Here is a 13,731-nt window from a genome sequence, read left to right on the forward strand (position 1 = left end):
TTTAAAAAGTGGATTTTAAGGTGAGAAAGTTTAAAAATTAAAAATTATGTGCAGTCATGGTCTTTAACTTTTGTTAAAACTGGCTTGCTGTTGAAAGAGCAGATGGCTGTGATAAAATGGGAACATGTCAAGTGTAAAAAGAAACCAGTGCATATTAAATCACAATTAAAAATATCTCTAATATGATTCACTAAAATATTGTTCCTTTAGGTTAACTGTTAATATTGTGTCCTATTCTTAGTCATCTTTTGACAAAACCAAGGGATGAAAAAAAAAAAACAAAAACGGACACAGAGAAAATGACCTTGATGGCTTTGAAATTTCTTCAAAGATTTTTGGGACCTGGACTTTCCAAAGTCAGAGAATCTTAAAATAGGACAGTTACTTGTAAGAACAAGGCTGATACAGGCTTTGTGCTTTTTCTTTCAAGTGAGTTGTCAAAAATGGGTTATGCTTATCAGTAATATTTGGTCCTCTTGTAATATAAAGAATATCAGAAGGATATTATCCACAGATGACTTAAAAGTGACAAGGGCTTTATCTATATCCCCACATTCCCTCACTTAAAAAACAAAAAAAAGTCTTCCCTTCCCTGAAGCCCCTTGCACCAGTGCCCACAGTATTATACACCTTGTATACATGACTTTTGGATATATACCTAGTGTACATGACTTTTTGCTGAGACAACTTGCAACATTTCTAACTGGTCCCTATGTTTAGCTCAGTGCCAGGCCCCAGCAGGTGTTAAGCATTTGTTGAATAAAGAAATAAATCAATACCTGTTTCCAAACTGGTGCCTCTCATATCCATTTTTTGTGAAGCTGCTTCAGGGATCTGTCAAAAATACTAATCCAACCATGCTAGTTCCCTTTTAAAAATACTTCAGTGCCCCTCAGCTACTTAAGGTTTGCTTCTCAGACTTTTTTCCTTCTAAAATTGTTCTTGATATTATAAAATTAACATACTATGGTCAGAAATTCAAACAACATTGAAAATAGATGCAAAAAAAGATATGTCCCTAACTCACCTCCTCAAATATCCAATTTGCTGAGCATTTTATATTTTTCTATGTATCTGCAAACTATACAGTCTCCTCAGTTTTGTTTGTTTTACACCAATAATAGTATGCTGAAATTTTGACACTCCACCTTCCCTATTGGCTGGGGAGAACTATTTCATGTCATGGAAATTAATCTTTTGTGTATTATCACAAATATTATTCTTCCAGTCTTTTGTTTGTTTTTTAGCTTTATGGTGTCTTTTCCCTAAACAGATGTTTAAAATTTATATTTAGTCAGATATGTCAATATTTTTTGTCTTTTACTTAGGAAAAAGTTACTTACAAAAAAGATTTTAAAATCATTTTCTCATGATTAACATTATTCAATTTTACATTTTACTCAATCTGGCACTTTTAAGTTTTGATGGTGTAGTAGGTATCTACCTTTTCACTCAGATATCCAATTTTCTCAGTTTATTCAAATATCCTATTCTCCCCACTTACTATGCATCTTTAATCATTTAGGATGCTATTTTCTTGAATTAGTTACCTGTTTCTTCTCTACTGCCATACTGTTTTGGTCACTGTAATTGTAACATATGTTTTGGAGTTTTAATGTTTTTCCCAACTCAAATCTTACAGTTTTCTTCTATTTACTTTTAAAATTTAGTTATAAATCACATACCATAAGATTCACCTTTTTAAAGTATACAGTTCTGCTGTTTAGTATAGTCACAAAGTTGTGCAGCCATCACGTCTATTTCTAGGACATTTTCATCACCCCCAAAAGAAACTCTATACCCCATTAGCAGTCATTTCCCATCTCTCTGCTCTCTCTCCCCTCCAACCCTCCCCACTCCCAACCAGCCCTAGCCAACCACTAATACTTTGTCTCTATAGGTTTGCATATTCTGAACATTTTCTACAGTGAAATCATATAATATGTGACCTTTTGTGTTTGGATTCTTAGCATAATGTTTTCAGGATTCATCCATGTTGTAGTATGTATCAGTACTTCATTTCTTTTTATAGCTAATTAATGATACATTTTATGTATAGACCCCAATTTATTTATCCATTTATCTAGTGATGGAAATCTGGGTTGGCTGTTCTTGATAGTAGAGCCATAAACTTTAGTGTACAAGTATTTGTTTACCTATTTTTAGTTCTTTTAGGTATATACTGAAAAGTAGAATTGCTGGATCATGTGGTAATTCTGTTTAAAATGTTTTTTGTTTTAATTTTGATCTTTTATCTGGTAAGTTTCTATACTATTAAACCAAGTAATTTTTAATTTGATTATTTAACTTGAAAACCCCATAACATGTAGTTTGCAAATAATGACAGATATTTTGTCTCTTCCCTCGATATTTTAATTTTTTTTAATAACATGACAGCTAGCATCTTTGTTTTATTCTTGGTTCTAGGATGGGAATGTTTTCAAGTTTGCTATTGTGTGTGCTATTTTCAGTAAATTTCTGGTAGATTTCTTTTATTAAGGCAAAATTTTACTCTATACCTAGTTTGCTAAGAACTTTAAAAAATCAAGAATAGGTGCTGAATATTATTTCTTTTCAAGAATCTATCAGGATACACTGTGGGTGTTTCAGGAGCACTGGGCTTGCACTACTGTTTGCCTTGGTTGATCTCAGGTTACTTCAGTGGGTTTTTCTTCCCATCCAGACCAGTCTGACAACCAATCTGAGAACTTCTGTTCTGGAAAATCCATAGTGCCGAGTTCAGTGATGGTGTGGAGCTGCACATGTTAGAATATTGTTCAACGTGTTTATTTTCTTCAGTCCTCTTATTCCGTTCATTTTTCTTGTAAACTGAACAATTTAAAATCTTGTTATTCAGGGTTAAGAAACACACTGCTTTACATGTTTATAAATATACTCCATAATTGGTTCTGCAGCTCCTCCTTTGTCATTCCTGATAAAAAACAAAGCTACTGAATGCTTTGAATTTTCAGTGAAGTGTGCAAATTATCTCTGTTCCTAGGCCCTCATCACCATAGTAACAAGGAGCCAACTCATTCTTGAAGATGGGACAGGAGGCTGGTCCATTACTTTTCAGAAGGACTTAAGACAATCCAGATATCTTTTTGTAGATTAGACAGCAGGCCAGCTAAATGTGTGTCTAAACATTCTCAGCGTATGCAAAATACAACTGAGATAGTTTGTAGAGGAAGTAAAATCCCCTGAGTTGTGGTCCAGATGGGCTTACTTTCTGCCTGAGGATAATCAAGTAGCTTCCTGTTAAGGCTCATTAACATGACCACCTCATGACCAGTCCACATTGAAGATAACTTTTGTAGAGAAGGTCTGGGGGACCAGAGAATCAAATGAGGCAAAGGTAAGAAAAGTGATTTTTAGATTTGGGCCAAATTGTGTTAGGTGAGGGCCACAGGTACATCTTTGTTTAAATATGTTGCAGTTAGATTTATTTTGGAGTGTCTTGTCTTGGTTCTTGCTAAGGGACAACATTGTTTGGGGCCTAAATCTTAGAAATTTTCCTTGACAGTTGTGTTTAAAACTAAAATTTGGGGAGAGGGTCTGTGGGGAGAAAAAAAAATAGATCATGATTTGAGATTTGCCACCTGAAACATCTACCCTGATTTTTTTCTAATCATTGAGTTTGTGAATAGAATTAAAGAGTTTAGAAAAATCAAAGTATAATTCATGTTGGAATAGCCAAATAATTTTCTGTATGGATATTGATGACTAAAATCCCCATAAATTTAATTATTATCAGGAAAACAGGAGAGTTTGAGATGCAGGATAGAAAAACTCCCATTGATACAAACTCAGGGTGTATTCTGATATTAATTAAAATATCAAAGACCTCCTAAATCAATTGGTATAATTTTTATTCAACAGTATTGGGTATCTGTAACATACTGTTTGGGGCTTGGTAGATACAGCAGTGAACAAAACTACATCTTCTCCTAGAGCTGTTCAGGTAGACAGAGGAAGATGCATCAACATGGACACATGTCACGAGGGAAAGAGGAAGTGCTGCAAATAATATAGAGAAGGAATAAAGGGAATAGGGAATGCAGGGAATAGTACTCCTTTATGTGGGTGGTCACGGAGAGCAGAAACACGGAAGACGTCAGAATGACACAGGTAAATATCTGGGGGAAGAAGCAGAGGGAACAACAGCACAAGTCTAAGTGCTCTGAGGTGAGAATGTGCTTTACATTTTTGGTGAAGAGCAAGAAGGCCAGTCTCGTTGGAGCAGAATAAGCAAATGGGAGACAGACAAGTAGGAAAGGAGAAATAGTTGGGGGCATCTTACGTGAAACCATTGATGGGTAAGGCATAGAAAACGATATGGTCAGATGTCCCTTTTCTTTATAAGATCACTCTGGCTGCTGACTTTGAGAGTATGGGGAGCAAGAGTAGAAATGGAAGAGACCACAGGGAGACTAACGCAGGCAAGAAACACTGGTGGCTCAGAACACAGGGTAGGAGGTGGGGAATGGTAGTTGGATTTTGATTATATTTTGATGGTAGCAGCAATGAGATTTGCTGATATGGTTGTAAGAGGGAAAAGGGGGTCAAGGATGACTCAGGTTTTTGGCTTTTAGCAGTTATAAAAATAGGATTGCTCTTTACTAAAATGGGGAAGATTTTGGGAGGGTAGAGGGGACGTTACTGAACTAAACTTGGGCCTACTTGTCTGTGTGCAGTTAAACCAATCTACTGACATCGGGTTTTGATGAAGGAAAGTGTAGCTTTTGTTATAAGTAAAGGTGCCGATACAAGGAGAAGGGGTGGTTCGTGCTCTAAAATCCCGACCTCCTCAAAGGGTTTCAGCAAAGCATTTTTAAAGGCCAGGTGATGAGGAATGGGAGTTGCAGGCTGAATGATCAGCTGGTGCACAATGCTCTGATTGGTTGATGCTTAGGTAACAGGGTGGTACCACAGGGGTTAACATGATCAGTCCTTAGGCTCCAGTAGGTAAAACTGTAAAACAACTCAGGAATACGCACCAAATATTATTATATGGGTATTTCAGAGAGGAGCTAAAAGAGGATATGGGGGAGGGGTCTGCCCTGGGAAGGCTCCATGGGGTCCGGCCCAGTTACAGTGGATTGTGCACAGGGAATCAGGATTTTATTTTGGATATGTTGAGTTTGAGATGCTTGTTACATATCCAAGTGGAGATTTTGAATAGTCAGCTTACAGATCTGGAGTCCTGGAGAGAGGTTTTGGCTGGCCACTTTGCATGACGTGTAGGTTGTATTTAGAACCATTAGAGTCGGGGTGAGGCACTTAGGGTACCAGTTCCCAAACTGAGGATTCCTGAGGCATCACAGCAAACATGGGTTGCTACAGGATATTTTCAGATTTCTAGGAAAACAGTACAGATGGTGCATGTGTTTGACATGCGTTTTAAAAAAGTTTTTAAGTTGAGATGTGTACCTGTGTGTCCTGTACTGCTGGGATCAGTTGTGTGCAGTTTTGTATGTGGACTTAATGTTTCATCAGTCAGCCCCACATAGCAGAACTGACTGTGCTAAGTTAGAAGTTTCTGGAGGGTGTGGTTGAGAATCTGCCCTGAAAGATAGAGAACCACTACTTGGAGGGCCAGGAAAGGGCTGATGAAAATTTGTGCAAAATGTCTTTAAAAAGCAGTTTATTTCTAAGATTCTTGCATACTTTGAATTCTTTCTCTAATATATTATCCCATTCTTTAAAAAAAACCTTAAAAATGTTTAAAATTAATTTCATGAAATAACATTTGTTGTAAGAAAGAATGGTGAAGTAGGCTCTTTAAAGTGAGTATACTAGATGGGTGGAAGGGTGCACGCCTAGCATGCATGAGGTGCTGGGTTCAATCCCCAGTACCTCCATTAAATAAATTAATAAACCTAATTACCACCCCCCTCCCAAATAAAAAAAAAAATAGAATGACTAATATACTATTCAATTCTGAGATAAGATGACTCAGAAAATTAGGGAGAGTTGGGTAGTTTTGGATGCACTCAGACATCTTTAGAAGGAATATAATCTAGTAAATGAGCAGTTAGATAGATTTAGAACAGTCAATGGAATTAGTTGAAACTCAGAAGAGTATGAACACCTGGGAAGTTAAAATTCATTTAATTATATCAGCTGAAGAAAGTTGTTGGGTCAAAAACTGACTATAACTTGGTTGAATTCTACCTTTGATTTTTCTTTTCTTTGCTTTTTTTCATGTGTAACCCAAACCTTCTGGTTTAATACTTTTGGTATCACGAAGAGGGGACAGTGTGAATGGAGGACTCAGGTATTCCAGTTTCTGAAGTTGGAATTTTGATCCCCATTATGACTTAATAAATGACACGAATTTATAGTATATGAACTAGCCTTGGAAGCCTTATCAACTCAGAATGCAATGATAAAAGTGGATTTCTGGTCCTGCATCAGTATGTGAAGTCATGACTAGGTGGTCATGTCATGCGTGATTCCTTTTTGATACTCCGGGTTTATAATTCTAACAGGAAGGAGGTGTCCTATTCAGGAAACCAAATAAATATCACATGTTTTTTAAGTATGAAATAAAAGGATTCCATGATGTTTAACCAAGTTTTATGTGTCTTGATACTTCTGAATCATTCTATTTCTAATTTTGTATTGAGTATTGTTTCAGAGAGTCACTGAATTTTCTTTGTTTCTGGGATTTGTGGGATGTGGTTAGAAATGTGATTGCGGGATAAAATTAAAATACCTGTATAACTTTTCTTAAAAAGGCATTTTGGTATTAAAGTTCTTTTTTAAGACCAAAAATAAAATATGCCTGTTTTTTAATGTGTATGTATATATATATATTTTTAATTGAAGTATAGTCAGTGTACAATGTTGTGTCAATTTCTGGTGTATAGCATAATGCTTCAGTCATATATGAACATATGTATATTCCTTTTCATATTCTTTTTCACCATAAGTTACTACAAGATACTGAATATAGTTCCCTGTACTATACAGTATAAACTTATTGTTTATCTATTTTATATATATATTAGTATCTGCAAATCTTGAACTCCTAATCTATTCCTTCCCATCTGCTTCCCCTCCCTGGTAACCATAGGTTTATTTTCTGTGTCTGTGAGTCTATTTCTGTTTTGTATATAAGTTCATTTTTTTTTTTTTAGAGTCCACATATAAATGATATAATATGGTATTTTTCTTTCTCTTTCTGGCTTACTTCACTTAGAATGACATTCTCCAGGTCCATCCATGTTGCTGCAAATGACATTATTTTATTATTTTTCGTAGCTGAGTAGTAGTCAAATTTTTAAGGAGATTTTCTCTTAGCCTCTTGAGCCTTCTTATTTCTTCTATTCCTAGTTCCATGCTAGGAAAAATGTTAATTTCAGTGCTGTTTTTCTTTACCTTATGGCTTTGTTTTCATGTTAAGTTCAAAGATCATTTTTTCCTGTTTGATTTGCCCGTCTTTTGTTTCTTTAACTACTTATGATCCTCCCTCCCCTTCCCCATCTTCCCATATAAAAGTGTGTGAAATACACTTATCTGTAGTTTTGATTTGTGTTTTCTGTAATAATGTAAGAAGTTTAGAGCTGAGTGGCATCAGATAGCCATGATGTCACTTTCTTCCTTCCATCCAAATTAGTTTTAATATTGAAAACTTAGTAAATATTATTTGCTTATACTAACAGTGAGTGACCTACAGAATATTCTACCTTTTCTTGTATTATCTCAGCCTCTCTTTTAAGTTGTGTGTGTGTGTCCATAAATATTCTTCTGAAGTTACTTTCAGATCTGGAGTATTTAAGTAATGGTTTGAACACACCCCAGGATCAGATTCATTTCCAAAAAGATCTGTTTGTGCTGTTTTGTTTCCGTGTGTTGTTCTGATGTTCGCATCTCATTTCTGGATTTGTTATGTAAGTGGGCACTCATATTCTTTCTAATGAGTTTTATTTATTAAATTTGTTGCTTCATGATACAGTGACTGTGATATAACTTTCTGAAATCTTATGCCTAAATATATCCTTTGTGTATATGACACATAACACTCCTTGCTTCCTTTTCCTTCCATAGATACCTCTGATGTACCATCTGCTTTATTAGTCTGTCTCCCAACTAGAACATAGGTTTAATGAGAATGAGGATTTTTGCATTTGTTTGCTGCTGTATCCCCAGTCCCTGGGAGAGTTCCTGGTATATTGTAGATGCTCAGTAATAGTGAGTCAATGAAAGATCTGTTCAGTAACTTAGTTCCCAAACTATGAGATTTGAATAGAAGGAAAAATGATTGCTTGAATGTTCAAATTAGAGACTAGAAATTGTTTTAAACCTGTGATGTAAAATGGAAGAAACTTGAGCAAGGTTTAGGATGGGTGAAAATTCCCAGTTAAGGGGTCCAGTCTCTTTAAGCCCCACAAGACAGTCGCAGCTTAAGTGCAACACTAGTGTTGCAGATCTGCATGAGGGTGGGCCTGCCTTTTTTGGTAGTTTTAATCAAATCTCTAATACAAGTGATATACACTTACATTATAATATCTTAATAGTTTTTCCTGTGCTGCTCTCATCCTCTCTTTCACTGAATAACTTCTAGTCTTGGAGCAGTATTTTGTAAATTTGAGGAACATTATGAATCCTATCCAAAGGAAGAAATTTATTGAGGCCCTTCAATATGAATAGACTTAAATTTTTTTTCACATTACATTATAATGTAGTTAAATATATATGAACAAAACCGGTAAATCTTGTATGCTTTTAGATCTTATGCAACTATAAAGAGAAAATAAATATATAATATGAACAGTACTTCAATGATTTTGATGTTTGAATAAAGTTTGAAAAACTAAATTGATGCATGCAATATAAACTGTGCTGGCATGCAGTCTGCAGACTATTTTGTGTTTGTCATGTTTTAAAGATGCTGTGATAACTCACGCTGTCTACTTTTTCTCCATTTGAACTGCTGCTGAAACCTTTGTTCACACATTGTTTGACTTTCATTTTGCCCAAATTAAGTTTGGGTTTCAAGCACTTTGGAGCTTATCTGTAGGTATTAAGCAGTTATTTTCCAAGTGAATTTAGGGCCTGGAGAATATCCTATGTGGTTATCCTTTGGTGTTTAATATTTTTTTGACCTATAGATTCCACTCACAGTAGAAATAAGAACTATGGTGAATGTTACTCTCCTTGAGGGCGCTGTTATGTGCAAGACTGGAGGGATTGATTTAAAGGGTCTATTTATGTGTGAAACTTAGGTCTAGCTCTGTACCTCTCCAGAAGATCCCAGCTAATCCAGGTTAGCTTCTGGTTTGCCTCTGGGTAATTTTTAGTTCTTTGCTAATCACTGTAGAAGATTTTTTGGATTCAAAGGTCTTTCTTGGGTTGTCTTTTACTTTGCTGTCTAAAGCTGGGAGGGAAATGTTTAACATAAAATGGGACTGAGTGTCAGTTCCTGAAGTTAAGACATATCACAGAATGTTTTCATAAGGAGAACTTGGTGTACCTCTTTACCTATTTAAATATTTTATAACTTAAAATGTGGTTTAAAATTTACATTTACATTTACATTTTTAGTGTATCAGAAAATGTTGACCTCTGAAGTAATGGCTGCAACACTACTGTAGTCTTGAGCAAGTTTCAGTATCTGAGCTTTTATCTCCTTCTTGGCACAGTGGTTGCAGACTGTAGGCTACAAAACTGTTGAGGAATATTAAGTTTGTGGTGATTTGAGGACCACAAGGGGATATGTATGCAGAGATTGAGAAGAAAGAAGCAGCAGCTGGTTCAAAGGCCCCAAGATGCAAATGAGCTGAGGAACAGAAAGGGGGCCAGTGAGATGTTGTGAAAGTGCTTTGTAGATACAGAACATTCCTTACAGCTCAGGTACCCTTAGTTTAGGGAAGGTGTTTTTTTCCAGTGGGCTATGGCTTGTTAGCTCCAGGGCTACTTTGCCTAGGAAGTGCGATCCTTCTTGGAGGATGGAAAGGAGGAGTTGGACCCAGCAGTTTGTGAATTATGTTACTATTACTTATTTGTACTGATAGTCTTTTTCTATAAGATTGGGCAGTAGGATAGAGAGGCATAGGCTTATTACTAGAAATTTTGGATAAGGGAGTTTTGCATCATTTCTAACTCCTACCATGTTTGGCTTTGCTGTTTGGTATGTATAGTTCGGCATCTGTTAACCCAGCCCTGAAATCTGATCTTGGGTATCAGTTTTTCCTTTGTGGTTTGGTTTGTTAATTGAAGTACTGGGTTCTGGGTGTGAACTATGCATACTCAGAATTAATTTAGAACCAGGGAAGTTAGGGTTTTCTGTTGAAGTAATTAATAAAGCCTATACATGTAAATAACTTACACAGAAATAACCAATGCATGATAATAGGACAATAGTTTGTTTTTATATCCCTTAAAGATGAAGTTTTACAAAATTTCTGGGTATCCTCTTCCTTTCTAGTTTGGGTGTGTAGGAGTCTTTATCAGAAATTATGTTAGTGCTGATGTTGGTTTGGCTTTTTAAAAATGTGTAAACATGACCCTAGACAGCTAAGTTTAATATAGTAAAGAATCATGGGGAGACTTTATAGTGTTTCTTGTTGGGACTTAGTGTCTGTGTATTTTAGTATTTAAAGGATGTGGTTTGGGGCTTGAAAATGAGAGCGAGGTTGCCGAATTGAATACCTGAATACCTGTATGTCTAGATTATTCTGTCCTGGAGATTACTAGTAACATAAAAGTTGTTTTCTTTTAGCTAAAGTGTTATTATTAAGTTAAATAGCTTTATTGTGGAAGTGTGTGTTTGTGCATGGCTAGTGAGTAGGATTTTCTTTAAAATCTGATACTGCACAGGAATGTTTTAGGTAACTAAAGTTACTTAGTGTGGGGGAAAAGCTGCTTCTCAAGCTTAACTACTTTTTGCTTTAGAGAAAAGTAACCAAGATTAAAAGTTACTATGGCCTGGGGATCCTCTGTGTCTCCACCTCATGCACCTCATCTCTGAGAGAGCAGGGTGCTAGATCAGGAAATGATAGGTGGAGTTGCTTAATTGCATCAACTTTCTGGGCTGCTTAAGCATTGTTAGCCAGACACTAGTGTTATTTAAGAGATTCTTGCTGATTGGTTTCTTTTAAGTCCTTAGGTTTGACATTGATTCATGCTTAATGAATGTTTGCCATGGGCTAGGCACTTTGCTGCATGCTTTATGAGAGATACAGAAAGGAGTAAGATTACTCATACCTTTCAGGAGCTTACAGTAGGGAGATGAAGACAAGGTAGACCATGGTAAGTATCCCAAGGGAGGCACTCAAACTAGGCTTATAGTACCATTGATGAGTGGGGATGGGGCTGTAGATGAGACTTGGGCAGGGAGGGGACCAGTTGAGGGATTGGTTTTAGTAGCTCCTGTGGGTAAAGAGTAATAAAGATGTTGATAGGTAGGGAAGAAAAGTCAAATGGCCACTGTGATGTAAAAGGCAAAGTAGAAGGTACTAAAGCAAGAGCTATTAATCAGAAGCCCTGAGATTTCCCCAAAATTCTGTGCCAAGTTGTTTATGTATGTAACCTGTTTTTTTTCTGGGGCAGAGAACTCACACCTTTTCTAAGATTCTGAAAAGGATCCAGGGTCCAAAAAAGATGTTGAGAACCTTTATCAACTTTAGACGACTGAGAGGGTACCCAGATTGATGAAGATGTGGGAGATTAGGATGCTGTTGTAGAATAGTTCCTGGCATTTGCTTTTCATGGAGCTCCTCTGGTGGGTAAAGTGTTCTTGCTTGATCCTATGGGGGATTTGTAAAATATCAGGCAGGAGTCTGCCCTTAAGGAGCTGATGGTATGTAATGCTTTCCTTTGGCTTTTTGTTCAGCTTGGATCTTTGTATGTCCTGTTGTCTTTGGGTCTTTGACCATTTCCTGGGCAAAGAGAAACATTTCTGTTAAAATGAACTTAAAGTGACTTTGGTCCATGACTTTTATTTTTCCTTTAAAAGAATGGAGAACCACTGGAATTTGAGGGTTGAATGATAGGCATGTATATGCTACTTTTCCCCTTCCTCCTCATATACTATATCCAGAATAGGCACATCCAAGAGACAGAAAGTATATATGTGGTTGTCTAGGGCTGGAGAAGTTGGGGACAAATGAGGAGTGACTGCTAATGGGCACAGGGTTTCTGGGATGATAAAAGTGTTCTAAAATTGTAGTAATGGTTGCACAACTCTGAAGGTACTAAAAGCCATTGAAGGTGAGTTGTATGGCATGTGAGTTATGACTCAATAAAGATGTCATTAAAAAAATATAGGTGGTAGGGTGGGGGGAAGTGGGAAGTGTTAAAAAAAATAAATATACTGTGCTTGTAATTAGAAACTGCTGTACAGCTGCTTTAGTGAATTCTGGACAAATCATTTGACTCTTCTGTTAATTGTTATGTAAATGTGTGTGTGTACCCACACACGGCCTCATTTAAAATACTATGAAACATATTCAAAAAATGACCTAGCACTTAGTAGTATTTATTACACTTTAATTGCTCAGCTTCACATTTGTGAAATGGGAATTAATAATAACAACAACAACAACAACAATAATAACAATAATTCTGTGTATCTCATAGAATTGTCCTAAAGGTGAAATTAAATAATACATATACATATGTAATCAAGCTCTTTAGAATAGTGTACAGATTAAGTGCTCAATGAATATCAATGGCTACATTATTATTAATAATATTAATATTTTAATGTTAATTCTGTCATTTCCACCTTCCCAGTGGGTGAGTGTAAGGGGGTGACTATTGTTATAAAAGGATTTATAAGAAGATATCTTTAAGTAGCAAAATTTCCTGTGTGTTTATTTAAATATTTTTATTTATCTTTAAAGTTTTGAAAGTTAAGTGCACTTACTTACACAGGACAAACTCAGGTATTAAGCCATTCATTTAGGTTACAGAATGAGAAATTGAAAGCCGTATCTGTTTAATTAAAAAATGGATTGATTGGTCTTGACTACCATTGTCTTCCAGGTCTTTTTAATTTGATTGTGTGTTTGTCTCCCTTTTCTTATCTTTTTTGTTGCTTTCTGGGTTTATTTCCTGTTCAGTTTTCAGTAAAGGGTGTGGAGTAGGGCAAGAACTTGGTTGGTGCCCCTTGACTGAACCAGGAAGGAGTGATGCATCAGACAGCCTGGGGCTTAGTGGGGAGGGACTTAAAATGAGCCCTGCGGAGCTGCCCTGCCCAGAGAACCTGTGAATTCCTCAGTTTTCTCACTCCAAATGGTATGCAGTTCCAACTGTGTGTGCATAATGAACATTTCTGGGTTCATTCATCCATTGTTTCCAAATGCGTCCAATTTTTATTTCTCCTTTTTAAAAACCAGTAATTATGGGAAAATTTAGTTATGTAGAAAAATGAAGAAGTAATAAAATGATAAATCCCCACTTTGCCATTTCCCAGCTTCAAAAGTTTATCATCTCAATGGCCAGTCTTGCTTGATATATTCTAGGAACCACGTCTCCCCCAAAATGTTTTGAAGGAAATCTTGGACATTGTTATCATATCAGCTAAAAGTATTATAGGATCTATATCCAAGAGATGACAACTTAAAAATACATACATACATACATACACATATTTTAATTTTTAGGGTATGTCTGACTCAAGATCTACGTATTAGATTGATTAGTTTGTTAAGTATCTTAATTTATTTCTCTCTCCCTCCCTCCCTCTCTCCCCCCTCCCTCTTACTTTCTCTCTCCTTTCTC

At 36.1% G+C, this 13,731-nt stretch overlaps 1 protein-coding gene across 6 annotated transcripts in view; it reads left to right on the forward strand.

The window, feature by feature from the left end:
- FBXO34 (F-box protein 34) overlaps window positions 1–13,731 on the forward strand; it is a 71,092-nt gene that overhangs the window by 42,994 nt on the left and 14,367 nt on the right. The window contains exon 1 of one of the 6 annotated variants that reach the window (XM_072963090.1): window positions 6,258–6,277. The exons of 4 other annotated variants lie outside the window; for them this stretch is intronic. The gene's annotated coding sequence lies outside the window, so the exon portion shown is untranslated. Of the gene's footprint in view, window positions 1–6,257; window positions 6,278–11,225; window positions 11,257–13,731 lie in introns of those variants that run through there. One more of the 6 variants, XM_006199754.4, reaches the window with a different exon arrangement.

Source organism: Vicugna pacos, chromosome 6 (genome assembly GCF_048564905.1).
Source record: "Vicugna pacos chromosome 6, VicPac4, whole genome shotgun sequence".
Taxonomy (NCBI): Eukaryota; Metazoa; Chordata; class Mammalia; order Artiodactyla; family Camelidae; genus Vicugna; species Vicugna pacos.